This window comes from Triticum aestivum, chromosome 1D (genome assembly GCF_018294505.1).
Source record: "Triticum aestivum cultivar Chinese Spring chromosome 1D, IWGSC CS RefSeq v2.1, whole genome shotgun sequence".
Classification (NCBI taxonomy): domain Eukaryota; kingdom Viridiplantae; phylum Streptophyta; class Magnoliopsida; order Poales; family Poaceae; genus Triticum; species Triticum aestivum.
The window spans coordinates 332,828,117-332,842,078 of record NC_057796.1 but is presented as its reverse complement, the minus strand read 5'-3'; the positions used below and the strand labels follow the sequence as shown (position 1 = coordinate 332,842,078).

Here is a 13,962-nt window from a genome sequence, read left to right as displayed (position 1 = left end):
AAGCAAGTCACATTATGGTCCCACATCACATACACACAAAAAGTGTGGCAAGATTCCCTTAGGCTTGCCAACTTGTGGCTCTCATTTTAAAGAACTAACCTCAGGCAAGTTTGGCAAACATTGTATGGCAAAGTGTGGCACTCCTAGGCCTAGAACCAAACAGCCCCTTAGTCTCAAACCAAACAGCCCCTAAGATAGTCGTTGGTAGACTTTGCCACATAGGAATTTTTTATGCTGTGTCACACAATAAATGAGAAAGAGAGTAAGGTTGTACATGAATCAACAACCCTTGCATAAGCTCCAATGTAGAATAAGATAACACCTTATTTATTATCTTACATCCTATTGGTAAACTAGTAGATACAACCAATTGAAGTAGTTGTATGTTAAACAAATAAACAAAAGAGATGCCCTAAGATTTGAGGCGCCCTGGCGTAGATGCTCTAAGTGTGCGCGTGTGGTGCTTATCTTGGTCGCACCACATCTTTCTAAAAAATTATTACCTCCGTCCGGAAATACTTGTCATCGAAATGGATAAAAAGAGGTGTATCTAGAACTAAAATGCATCTAGATACATCCTCTTTTATTCATCTTGATGACAAGTATTTCCGGACGGAGGGAGTACCTGCGTTGGTCTGAGTTTTCCCGTCGGTAGGGTAATAACCACGTCGACAGCCGCAGAGAATCAAGCACTTCCACCGCAAAATCACCAACAGATTCCCCTCGCAGTGTGTCAGTGTCCTCGTGCGTCCCACAGCCAACGGATTTCAACCCCACGGCGTCCAATCACCGTGCCACCACTGCCCCATCGCCACCTCCCCCTTCCCCGTACCCGCGTACCACCACCACCACCACCGTAGCCTAGCCAGCGCAGTGCAGACGGCCGCCGCGACCTCAACCTAAAAGGCAAGCAGTGCAGCGCAGCGCCGCACACAGCCCAGCCCCAGCTAGCTGCTGCTAGCGATCACAGCACAGCGCAGAGCGCAGAGGCAGAGCCGCACGCGTAACAAACCTAGCACCAGCAGCTCCGGGGAAAAAGGCCTCAGCGAGAAAAGTGAAGGAGGAAAACAAAAAAAAACCAACGCCTCCCCTCCTCCTCCCACACCACCTCCTTCCTCCCCTCTCTCTCCATTCCTCGCCCTCTCCCACTTCCTCTCGATCTCTCTCCCAGCTCGCCAGCCGCTTCCTCCCCTCCCAAACCCCTCCCCGCGCCTGGATCCCGCGTGCTCCCGCCTACCCTCGCCGCCTCTCCGGCGGCCTCCTTCGAGCGTGCTCCAGCCGAGGGACGAGTCGGACCCCATTGGCGCGGGCCGCCGTAGGCAGGCCGTAGGCGTCGGGGGCGAGGCGAGGCGGGTCTCCGGGGTGCGGGGCGCGATGAGGAGGGCCGTGGGCTGACGCCGATGATGTCGGACGCCTCGTCGGATCTCGGCGGCGGAAGGGCCGGGCCCGTGGAGCGCGACATCGAGCAGGTGAGCGGCCCCGATCCCCCCGCTCGAATCGCTGCGGAATTCCCGGTCCTCGCGCGGTCGGGAGACCCGGATAGTTGGATGTAGATGCATTTCTGTTCTCCGTGTGTTTGTGTGCTCCTGCGTGTGTGGTGCCCAATTCTGCATCGCCGGTGGCCGCAGCTGTCCCCGGTGATTGAACGGCCCGTAATTCGGGGAAACTAAGTATGGAGATTCAGCTGTGCTACAGCCAGAGCTGTAACTTTTGGCGTCTTGGGTTGGAGATGTCCCAAGGGATATTGATTTGCCAGTGACCACTTTTTTGGCAGCTGGTTGTTAGGTTGTTTCCTACTAGTTGCTACGCTTCTCATCGAATTGGCTCATGGGCAGTTCTTTTGATCTAACAGGGAGTAGTATGTTAGAATTGCACCCCACCTTTTTTGTGTCTTCATTTTTGTTGTGCGCAAAGTATTGAGCTCTGTTACGTGAGTATCCTTTCAGAGGTTGGGCCAATGGCGAGTTGGATCAGTACTGTATTCCATGTTCTTATTACTGACAGATAATTGCCCCGTGATGGGGTTAGTAAAATTCCTTGCCCCTTTATCGAAATTGCTTTATCCTCCGAGCATATGCCTGACATAGTGAAGAATACGGATACGAAATGCAGCTGTTCTGATCCTACGATATATCAAACACGCATACGCTCATGCATAGTCGAGTGAAGCCAAATTTCCCCTATGGCATTTTGTGTTTTTTCACCAACTGAAAGCACATATCTCTTGTGGGAATTGTTGGTTCATGTGGCATATATTGATACATGACATCTTGGCACATCCTTCCATGTTCATTGTTTATCTGTTCTATTGTGTATCGAGAAGTTTGAATACTAGTCTGATCCTCTCTCAATCTTAATTGATTGATATTGCAGTCCCATAATTTGTAATTCCTTTTCCATTTCTACACTATATGGCACCGCTTGAAATGCCAGTTAAAATTGAAAACGGCAATGGGCACATTTGAACGTGTTTGATTGTTCAATGGTGTTTTAAGGCTTCTCCTTTGACATACTATAAAATTACCACTATTTGGCAGGATAGTATTTTTAGACGCTAGTTACTGATGCTTGATACAACCTTATTCCCATTGTTACCGCAGGCCATCACTGCTCTCAAGAAAGGAGCATACCTGCTGAAGTATGGACGTAGAGGGAAGCCGAAATTTTGTCCCTTCAGGCTTTCCAATGTGAGTTTATTAATTTGCTCCATCACAGAATTTTCAAGTCCTTTATGTTTGCCCCATCTCATTTATGAATATCTTTGGCACTCCTTTTGCTCCTCCAGGATGAATCTATATTGATTTGGTTCTCAGGGAAAGAGGAGAAGCAACTAAGATTGAGTCATGTGTCCAGAATAATTCCTGGACAGCGAACTGTGAGTTGCTACTTCAACAAAACCCAATTTTGGGAGACAGATTTGATGGATACTATGCTCTACTGTTACGATTCATAATATTGGCTGAAGCAACTATATTTCATTTTGCTCGTTTACTCCTGGTGCTAGCTCCTGAATATTCCATGGGGCTTTCTTCAGCTTTTACCATGATGTGATTCTTCTTCGTTTTAGAGAGAGAGAGAGCTTGCTGCTAATTTATTTTCACTGTGCTCGATTCCACTAATTCACCAGTAGTTCCTATAGATACAAAGCATTTATGATCCAACATTGATAAAACTTTATGGCAAGAAGAGATAGCATCATTCTTTCCTGCAAAAATTAAGTTGAATAAACTTCTCAAGGTCCACTTATGAGATCATCTTCTGCGCTCAGATATTTAGCGAGGATGTTCTACTATTCTGAATTGCTGCAAAGCTGTCCTGATATAGTACTTTTTTTGTGATACAGGCGATTTTTCAGAGGTATCCACGACCTGAGAAGGAATGCCAGTCATTTTCTCTCATATCCCATGATAGATCATTGGACATTGTAAGTCATGCCAATCATTCATGTGTGATGTAACATGTTCGCTTGTTTGCCAACTTTGTTGCATGCTAAATTCGTTTGTTAGTCTATATCACCAGCTAATCAATTTGGTAATTTGGTTTTGTCATGAAAAACAGATATGCAAAGATAAAGATGAAGCTGAAGTGTGGTTTGCTGGGCTAAAAACACTGATATCACGTAGTCACCAAAGAAAATGGAGAACAGAATCAAGAAGTGATATGCTTTCCTCTGGTACAACTAGTCCAAGAACTTACACGAGAAGGAGCTCTCCCTTGAGTTCTCCTTTCAGTAGCAATGATAGTGTCCACAAGGTATTTCCCGCCATCCACCCAGCTCATCCATCTTCTCAACACTCTCTTGTTGTGTGCCGGTCAGGCTGCACTGATCAACCCAAACTCTTCCTCCATGTACTTTGATCTTTTCCATTTTTGTGTTTGATGCTACTGGCTTAAGACTTCTTTTCTGAGAAATCTCTGGCTTAAGATTTGAACAGCCACCAAACTTGAGTTGGCAGCCATGATACCCATGTTGTATTTTATGGTCTGTACATTCTATATCACATACTGGTTTGTGGCAGCAAAATAAAAATAAATAGAAGTATTTTTTCCTTGATGAAGTCAAAATATATGAAATAATATCTGTGTTCAAGCATGGCAGATCATGCTATTCCCATTTTATTTCTGCTATCTACATCAATTATTATAAAAAACAATCTTTAACAATTGAACTGCAACAGGATGGCAGCGAAAATTATCGACTCCGGAGTCCATATGGGAGTCCACCAAAGGTTGGCTTGGACAAGGCCTTCTCTGACATTGTATCATATGCAGCCCCACCTAGGCCCTTCTTCCCATCGGATTCTAATGTTGGATCAGTTCACTCTGTGTCTTCTGGGCACTCAGATAACACAAATGGGAACTCGAGGGGCATCCCAATGGATGCTTTCCGAGTTAGTTTATCAAGTGCTGTCAGTTCATCAAGTCATGGTTCTGGTCATGATGATGGCGATGCTCTAGGTGATGTTTTCATTTGGGGAGAGGGAACTGGGGAGGGAATTCTTGGTGGTGGCAATTCAAGGGTTGGAAGTTCCTCGGGTGCAAAGATGGATTGTCTTGTACCGAAGCCATTGGAGTTTGCTGGAAGGCTTGATGTGCAGAACATTTCATGTGGAGGAAGGCATGCTACACTTGTCACTAAGCAGGGAGAGGTCTACTCTTGGGGTGAGGAGTCAGGTGGGCGTCTTGGTCATGGTGTGGACTGTGACGTGCCCCAGCCAAAACTTATCGATGCTCTTGCTCATATGAACATTGAGCTAGTAGCATGTGGTGAGTACCATACTTGCGCAGTCACGCTCTCTGGAGATTTGTACACATGGGGAAATGGCACCTTTAATTTTGGACTTTCAGGTCATGGGAATGAAGTCAGTCATTGGATGCCCAAAAGGCTCAATGGACCATTAGAAGGCATACATGTTTCGTCTATTTCATGTGGCCCTTGGCACACGGCTGTAGTAACATCTGCAGGTCAGCTATTCACATTTGGAGATGGCTCTTTTGGAGTTCTAGGTCATGGAGATCGTCAGAGTATTTCGGTACCAAGGGAGGTGGAATCCCTGAAAGGGCTACGGACTGTTCGGGCAGCTTGTGGTGTGTGGCACACAGCCGCCGTTGTTGAAGTTATGGTTGGGAATTCAAGTTCCAGCAATTGTTCTTCTGGCAAGATATTTACATGGGGTGATGGTGATAAAGGTCGTTTGGGACATGGTGACAAAGAAACAAGACTTGTCCCAACGTGTGTGGCTTCTTTGGTTGAGCCTAACTTTTGCCAAGTAGCTTGTGGTCATTGTTTCACGGTGGCACTAACAACCTCAGGGCATGTGTACACAATGGGAAGTTCTGTCTATGGTCAGCTTGGAAATCCACAAGCAGATGGCATGGTTCCTGCGCGTGTTGAAGGAAAGCTACATAAAAACTTCGTGGAGGAGATTTCATGTGGCGCTTATCATGTTGCTGTCTTGACTTCCAGGACAGAGGTGTATACATGGGGTAAAGGTGCTAATGGCCGGTTAGGACATGGTGATACTGATGATAGGAATTCTCCTACACTAGTTGAAGCTCTGAAAGATAAGCAAGTCAGGAGTGTTGTTTGTGGAATTAACTTCACTGCAGCAATATGCATTCACAAGTGGGTGTCTGGAGTTGACCAGTCCATGTGTTCTGGATGTCGCTTGCCGTTTAACTTGAGGAGAAAACGGCATAATTGCTACAACTGTGCTCTTGTATTTTGTCATTCCTGCAGCAGTAAGAAATCTCTGAAGGCTTCATTAGCACCAAACCCAAACAAGCCTTACCGTGTCTGTGATAGCTGCTACGGTAAACTTAATAAGGGACCTGAGACAGATAGGTATTCTTCAGCAAAGCGCGGAGCTATCTTACAAGGGTTCAATGATTCTATCAATGATGATTCGGAGACAAGGTCAAATGTCCAATTGTCTAGATTGTCATCAATGGAATCTTTCAAGAACATGGATAGCAGATATTCAAAGAAAAATAAGAAGTTTGAGTTTAATAGCAGCCGTGTTTCCCCTATTCCAAATGGCAGCTCTCACTGGAGCGGGCTCAACATTTCTAAATCTTTTGGCTCATCAAAGAAATTTTTCTCAGCGTCTGTTCCTGGATCAAGAATTGCTTCTAGGGCAACGTCACCTGTCTCAAGAAGAACAAGCCCTCCTCGATCTACAACTCCAACACCTACCTTGGGTGGTCTAACATCTCCTAGAGTTGTTGTAGATGGTACAAAGCCAATAAAGGACAGTGTAAGCCAAGAGGTTATACATTTGAGATCTCAGGTACAGATCTTGACGTTCTCTCTATTCAATCAGTATTTCTAACTTGTCTCCATTATAAGTAAGTAGTATGATTGTATGCATTATTGGTCACCATTCTCTAATAACTTGATGAAGCAGTCATATGAAACCGTTAACTTCTAAATGGAATCTCAAAATATCTGACATAATGACAGTAAACAAGTTTGTACACACCTGTTTTTCCTTCTGCTCTCTTTATTTTATGACCGGCCCAGTGTCCAGTCGCTGTAGGAAGGTAGAAAGATATTCATGGAACTGATCATTATTATGACAGTAGTTTTCTATGCAGTTAACTAATATATTCACGGAATAAAATACTACACTGATAGATCATCAAACTCCCCTATTTGTTTAATGTGAGAGTTTGCTTACCTGTGGAGGTTCTAATCAAGTTCAATATTTCAGGTGGAAAATCTTACTCGGAAGTCCCACCTACTGGAAGTTGAATTGGAGAGAACAACTAAACAGTTAAAGGAAGCTATTTCCATTGCAGGGGAGGAAACTGCAAAGTGCAAAGCTGCAAAAGAAGTAATCAAGTCGCTCACTGCACAAGTAAGATTCCTTATCTGTGAGGATGTTGTTTTCTTATATTTCAGCCAGAACCTACTGTAAAAACATCCATAGATTAAATATAAGTACATTTTTTTCACCAAATCTGATGAAATTGAATGGCTAAAAACCAAGAACTCTGTAGATTGGTCAAAGTCAGTGTGCTTCCTTTGACGGGATCCAAGCAGCTCATAACTCTTCTGGGTTTTGAGCCTGTGACTTATCTAAATGATGTTCATGTACTATGGAGCGAAATAAGGCAACCATACTACTTTAGTGGAGTTGCAAAGGGTGCAGACAAAAGAAGTGGTCTGGAGATGTTGTTTTTATTAACAAACAACTAGCATGACATGATGATTTTAAAACTTGAATGATGATACAGTCTAACATGTGAACAATCATTTTTTCTACCATAGTTGAAGGGTATGGCAGAGAAGCTACCTGAAGGAGCAGGAGCAGGAGCAGGGGCAGGGGTGGTTAAGCACAGTAGACTGCCACCACTTTCTGGAGTGCCTGTTAATGATATATCAATGGCAACTGAGAATTTAGGTAGCCCTAGAAATTCAGGAGAGCCATATTTGAACGGGTCTAATGGGTTGATTGTTTCTAATGGACCAAGTTCAGTTAGAAATAAGACTCACCTGGAAGTTGGCAAGAATGGAACCAGACAGCCCGATTCAGACTCTAAGCCTGATTCTGAATGGGTAGAGCAAGATGAACCAGGGGTCTACATCACCCTTACGGCCCTACCTGGAGGGGCTAGAGATCTTAGGAGGGTACGGTTCAGGTAAATTCCTTCATTCCCATTCAAAATGCAACTATAAATCAGCTGAAGGACTTGTCTATTGGACGTTTATGGGCACATTATTTATACATTTGATTAGTGTAGACTGTCAGACAATGTTCAGCACTTTGTTAATTTGATGTGAGGTAGTATAGCAAATGACCTTTTTTCTGGTCTATCATATAAGATTCTTTAGTTATTCGGAACAAATTGTTCTTCTGTGTAGGTGTAGCTGTATGACAACCTGTTTAATTATGAAGTTCTTCACAGATTAATTATATACTCCCTCTGTTCACTTTTGTAAGACTTTTTAGACATTTAAGACAGCACCTACAACAGTTCAATTTCAGCTGTCTTAAAAGACTTACAAAAGTGAACAGAGGGAGTAACTAATTCTAGATATAAGAATTTGTATTTGTATTTTTATAGGACTGATTTTCATACACATTTTTTGTCTGCTGGACATGAAGGATCAAAGAAAAATTGTAATGATTTTGTAAAGTCGACTCTACCGCTTAGAAACTGGGACGTGTCTAGGTGGCAGCCGTTGGCTCATTAGTAGCCGTGAGCAAACAGCGCGAGCAAACACCACTTAAAATGAAAGCACCGCCCCCCACCTGACAAAAAAGGAAAACGTGTCTGGTCCTCCAGTGGATATTTTTCCACACACAAACACCCCCCCCCCCCCCACATGTATAAAGCCTGTCCAATTAATTTCAATACAGTTATTTTAAAAAGCTGTAACATTCGAACCAAGCGTGGAATTAAGATCCGTTTTCACCCATAGTTTCCTCGCAAGTTGCTCTCCGAAACTAGATCCCATATTGGTACCTTTTGACAGACTTTTACCAGAAACAATTTTAGTGTTACTATAGGAAGCAACTTTAGTGCTTTAGTGCTATAAGAAGCAACTTCCTGTTTTGTGAAAGTTGCCTATCGCTAATAATTAGCTGCATGCAGTATTGTAGAAGCTGTCTACCATGGTTTCTGAGTTGCCTATCTAGGAAACCAAGCAGTTCACAGTTTATGAAGTTGTCTTCCGGTGATGTTCCATCACTGTGAAAGTTGCATACTATGGTTTCCGGTAATGCTGAATTGCCTACCATTGCTAATTAGTTGCATATAGCACTGTTAAAAGTTGGCGATGTTGCTAAGTTGCCTACCCCTCTACCTAAGTTGCTTACCGTACTAAAGATTACTCTAGGCAACTTAGCATAATGTTAGGCTAGTCACTAGTCATGGTAGACAACTTGGAGAAAACGCCAGGCTACCTGGCAGTCATGGTAGCCATCTCAGGGCAAACATTATGCTAACTGGCACTGAAAGTTGTTTCCAATAGCACGAAAGTTGCTTCTGGAGAGAAGTTCATTGAAACATATGAAAATGAGATCAAAGGCCCAACAGTGAAAATGATCGTAATTCCAATATTTGGTCCAAAAGTTATAGCATTTTGAAATTTCGAAAAGTGGAATTGATCTACCAAAATAGTAATGCATGTGGTACAGCATGGGCAGGACCGCAGGTGCTTTTTCCTTGCATGTGCCAATCATCTTTTGCTATTTTAGGTAAAAAAGGGAATCAACTTTGGTGTGGGCTCTATATGTATAGCCAAAAAGTACAGCTGCACTTCTAAGAATTAGGGTAGAAACTAATGTTCTGTTGAGATTTTGTGCTATTTAAAAGCTTATTGTAATTTCTGGAGTTTGATCTTTGCTGCTTTTCACTCATTTCTATTTCTTGCGTGCAGCCGGAAGCGTTTCAGCGAGACGCAAGCAGAGCAATGGTGGCAAGAGAACCGGGCAAGGGTATACGAGCTGTATAACGTTCGTGTGGTGGACAAATCAGTCACCAGTATTGATAGTGATGTACCTCACTGACATAGAGCATGCGATTGGTTGCGAGGTTATTTAGGGCCTGAAAGAAAGAGGGCTGCTGTTTGGAAAATGTGGGCTTGCCCAAGGAGAAGTGATGTAAATGGTTCGTGGCAGCCGGCTAATCTGCCCTGTAAATGCATAAGCAAGCACACCAATTTAGAGTTTGTTCTTCCTAATTTTCCATTGATCCACGAATATATAGGTCCAACAGCCGAGCCAGAGATAACGGGTGCAGAACATTTTGGATGCTAATTGTAGATTGAGATGCGAAGCAGCCATGCAAGAGTTAAGCTTTATTTTCATTGTGCTGCATTTTTTAATTTCTACCATCCTGCCTGCCTGCTTTTTGTTTCATCCAGTTTCCTCGCAAACTGCACAGGTTTACAGTGTGCTTTCCAGTTATACGAGTCCTCGAAAAAAAAATTCTGGTTGTGTGGAGTAGATGCAGATCAGGCTATGGGCATTCTCTTCTCGCTACCATTTTTTCCAGTGGAGACGAAAGGAGTGCATTTGTTCGTCCACCCGTTGCTTGGCGGTGATGGATGTTTCCCGTTGCTTGCATTTTACCGACGATGGCTGGCATACGCTGATGCTCTGCGATTTTGCGGAGTGTCTTGTCGTCGACAACATAATCTGGGTGTAGCCAGGAGTCCAAGTAAGAAGAGAAGTCTCCCAGTATGTGCCCCGACCACCCACACGTCAAGAAACAAGAGCCGATTTAGATTTGGTTAAGAGCGCGCGGTTAGGTCCAACCGCCAAGACACAGCACGCAACACAAATGATACCAACATTCAGTTAGGTCACAGTAGCTCACAAGTCGCAACGCCCCCTCACCCATACAGACACCATTTCCGTCACTCTTTGCTCGCTTCTGCCTTCCATTCCTAGCAGCCACCTTGACCGGCGATCACCTACTAGAAGATCTTAGTACCCTTCAGATCACCAAGAATTACTAACATTTATAGTTGTAACCGGTGTGAAAATAGCTAGCACCATTGCCTCTGTTATAGAAGTGCGCTAGCTAGCTAGCTACGAACAATCTCAACCTATGGCGAATGGTGGCGTGCGTGCAAGAGTGCACTACACGTTCAAGAAAACTTCAGTACTGCCTCATTCAGAGAGCTAATTGTCGAGGCTATTTGTAGTTTCTGAAGCTGTTTCCCGCTCATCTACTGCTTCCACACTCCACACATCGACCCCTCTCACGCGCACTTGCCTCGCCCGCAGCCATGGATCAGGACCTGTCGTCGGAGCTGGACCCGGCGCTCCTCCTCTCCACGTCGGCGTCCTCGTCGTCGCCGCAGGACTCCGCGTCGCCGTCCTTCTCCTTCTACCCGCCCTCCCCTCCGGAGTATACCCTCACCGTCACCAACCTCTCGTGCCCAGCGCCGCGCCGCGCCAACGGCGCTCTCCTCCCGTTCTTGCCCTCCTTCTCCGCGGCACCGGCACCCGCCGCCGAGGGGCTCCTCAACTCCGTCTCCTTCACCGCGTCCAGCTCCAGCATCCTGGCCGTGGTCGGCCCCAGCGGCGCCGGCAAGTCGACGCTCCTGCGCATCCTGTCCGGCCGCGGCACCGGCTCCGAGATCACCAAGCCGCCCACCGTGTGCATCAACGGCCACGCCGTCACCTCCCGCGCGCAGCTGCGCCGGACGTGCGGCTTCGTCACGCAGGACGACAACCTCCTGCCGCTGCTCACCGTCCGCGAGACCATCCTCTTCGCCGCGCGCTTCAGGCTCGGCTCCTCCGTGACCGCGCGGGAGCAGCACGAGCGGGTGGAGGCGCTCATGCAGGAGCTGCGCCTCTCCGAGGTGGCCGACAGCTACGTCGGCGGCGGCGGCGGCGAGGCGATGTCGTCGTCCCGCGGGGTGTCCGGGGGCGAGCGCAAGCGGGTGTCCATCGCGGTGGACATGGTGCACGACCCGCCGGTCCTGCTGCTGGACGAGCCCACGTCGGGGCTGGACAGCCGGTCGGCCATGGACGTGCTGGCGCTGCTGCACGAGGTGGCGCGCGCGCGGCGGCAGGTGGTGGTGCTCAGCATCCACCAGCCCAGCTACCGCATGCTCGGCTACATCTCGTCGCTGCTGCTGCTCTCCCGCGGCGCCGTCGCGCACTGCGGCTCGCTCAGGTCGCTCGAGGACGCGCTGGCAAGGCTGGGCCACAAGATCCCCGCGCAGCTCAACCCGCTGGAGCTCGCCATGGAGGTCACCGAGCAGCTACAGGCGGACCGCGCCAAGTTCGCCGAGCTGAGGGACAACGACCAGTACGAGGAGGAAAGGGAAAGCCCCGGCGTCGGCAACGGCAGCCTTCAGGTCCCCGAGCACGGGTACCGCAGCCGCGCCGTGGAGGTGGCGGCGCTGACAGTGCGCTGCTGGCGCACCATGTACCGCACGCAGCAGCTCTTCGCGGCGCGGGCGGCGCAGGCGGTGGTCGGCGGCCTCGGCCTCGGCAGCGTCTTCTTCCGCGTGCGCGCCGACCCGGACGGCCTGGCGCTCCGGCTCGGCCTCTTCGCCTTCAGCCTCAGCTTCCTCCTCTCCTCCACCGTGGAGGCGCTGCCCATCCTCCTCCACGAGCGGCGCGTGCTGATGCGCGAGGCCTCCCGCCGCGCCTACCGCCTGTCCTCCTACGTGGTGGCCAACGCGCTGGTGTTCGCGCCGTGCCTGCTCGCCGTGGCGGTCCTCTTCTCGGCGCCCGTGTACTGGCTGGTGGGCCTCCGCGCCTCCCTGGCCGCCTTCGGGTTCTTCGTGCTCGCCGTGTGGCTCATCGTGCTCATGGCCAGCTCCCTGGTCCTCTTCCTCAGCGCCGTGTCCCCGGACTTCATCCTCGGCAACTCGCTCATCTGCATCTTCCTGGGCGTCTTCTTCCTCTTCTCCGGCTACTTCATACCCAAGGAGAGCATCCCGAGGTACTGGGCCTTCATGTACTACGTGTCCATGTACAGGTACCCGCTGGACCTGCTGCTCATCAACGAGTACGGGGGCAGCGCCAGGGACAAGTGCGTGGCGTGGGTGGGTGGGGACGCCATGAACGGCGACGGCGTGTGCCTGAGCACCGGAGGCGACGTGCTGAGGGGGAGAGGGGTGGACGAGGGCATGAGGTGGGTCAACGTGGGGGTCATGCTGGGCTTCTTCCTCGTGTACAGGATCATGTGCTGGGCTGTGCTGGTGAGGAGGGCGTCCAAGACCACTCTCTGATCCTTCCTTCCCCTGTTTTTGTTTGTCAGCTTCATTGGTTTGGATCATATATACAAATCGGCGTTATTTGTTTGCTTTTCTGCTGTAGTTTGCTCTTTGTTTAGATGTGCTGAGTAAGAAGTGCAATGCAAGTTTGCACTCATGTGTGTAAAATGCTTGATTTGGGTTCATGAAAAGAAAATGTCTACCTGTCTACCTGAACTATGGGCGTCCTTTTACGGAAACGCTTCTATTCAGTGGGCTGATAATCAACATGGCACCCGCAGGGCTCGGGTGCGGGTAATGCTCGCCCAAACCCGTATCCGTCTCAATATTTTTCTCCTAAATCCTTACTCGTACCTGCACCTCCGGTTTTATATTGTTCTCATACCCATACCCAGCCGCGGGTAATAACGGTGGGCAAAATACCATCTCGGTCACCTTTCAATTCATATTTTACCATGTATAAATTTCAACATTTTATTATGTAAAACGCAACATTTCAGCTTGCATATTTTAGCATTTCAGCCCGAGGCGAGATGGGAAGATGGGTTTGTAATGAGTGTGACGACACATGGATGGGTGAGGGGAGAGTATTTTGTGTGTGGGTTGTGGGCTATTAGGCTAGGGTTTCCATTTTTTGTTAGTGAATGATATAGGGGACCTACATGTTAGATGTGCTAATATACGGGTAAGGCGGTACACGAGTATGTGTATTGTCTTCCTGTACCTGTACCCGGCTTATCCGTTTGGTGCATTTTTTTTTCCATTTACAGACCTATGAGTATTTAACTTTCCCAAACCCTTACCCTAATAGGGGTTTTACCCGTCAACATTGCGGGTAGCGGGTACCCATTGCCATGTCGAGCTGATATTTCTGCTTGTGTCGCCTCTGTGACCATCAGACCTGCTTTTGATTGGACGGCTCAGAAGGAACAACTTTTTTCCTCTTTTTGCATTGACGTGGACCAGTTTGATTTAAGAAAAAAAACACCCTAAAAGAAACTGCAAAACCGAACAATATAACATTTGCAGTTGCAAACCTATAACTTTACATTTTCTTTTCAGCTCCGGAACCACCAGACCTTACTTTCCGGAAAAACTTTGGAAGCAAAACCTATATGAAGTTCTATTGCTTTTGAGCTCGAAAACTACTTCCTCCATCCCATAATATAAGCGCGTGTTTGACACTACTACACTAGTGTACAAAACGCTCTTATATTAGGAATATCGGGTCATGAGGAACAAGATTTTAAGTTTTACTCATTTTACTTTTG

General features: G+C 47.4%; 1 pseudogene across 1 annotated transcript; it reads left to right on the top strand.

The window, feature by feature from the left end:
• Positions 1 to 936: 936 nt before the first annotated feature.
• On the top strand, positions 937 to 12,907 carry LOC123181850 (PH, RCC1 and FYVE domains-containing protein 1-like; annotated as a pseudogene). Its single transcript, XR_006491894.1, has 11 exons — positions 937 to 1,469; positions 2,601 to 2,687; positions 2,786 to 2,875; positions 3,344 to 3,424; positions 3,559 to 3,753; positions 4,179 to 6,290; positions 6,714 to 6,860; positions 7,274 to 7,644; positions 9,389 to 9,470; positions 10,006 to 10,039; positions 10,481 to 12,907. The product of XR_006491894.1 is annotated as a PH, RCC1 and FYVE domains-containing protein 1-like (transcript).
• The last annotated feature ends 1,055 nt before the right edge of the window (positions 12,908 to 13,962 follow it).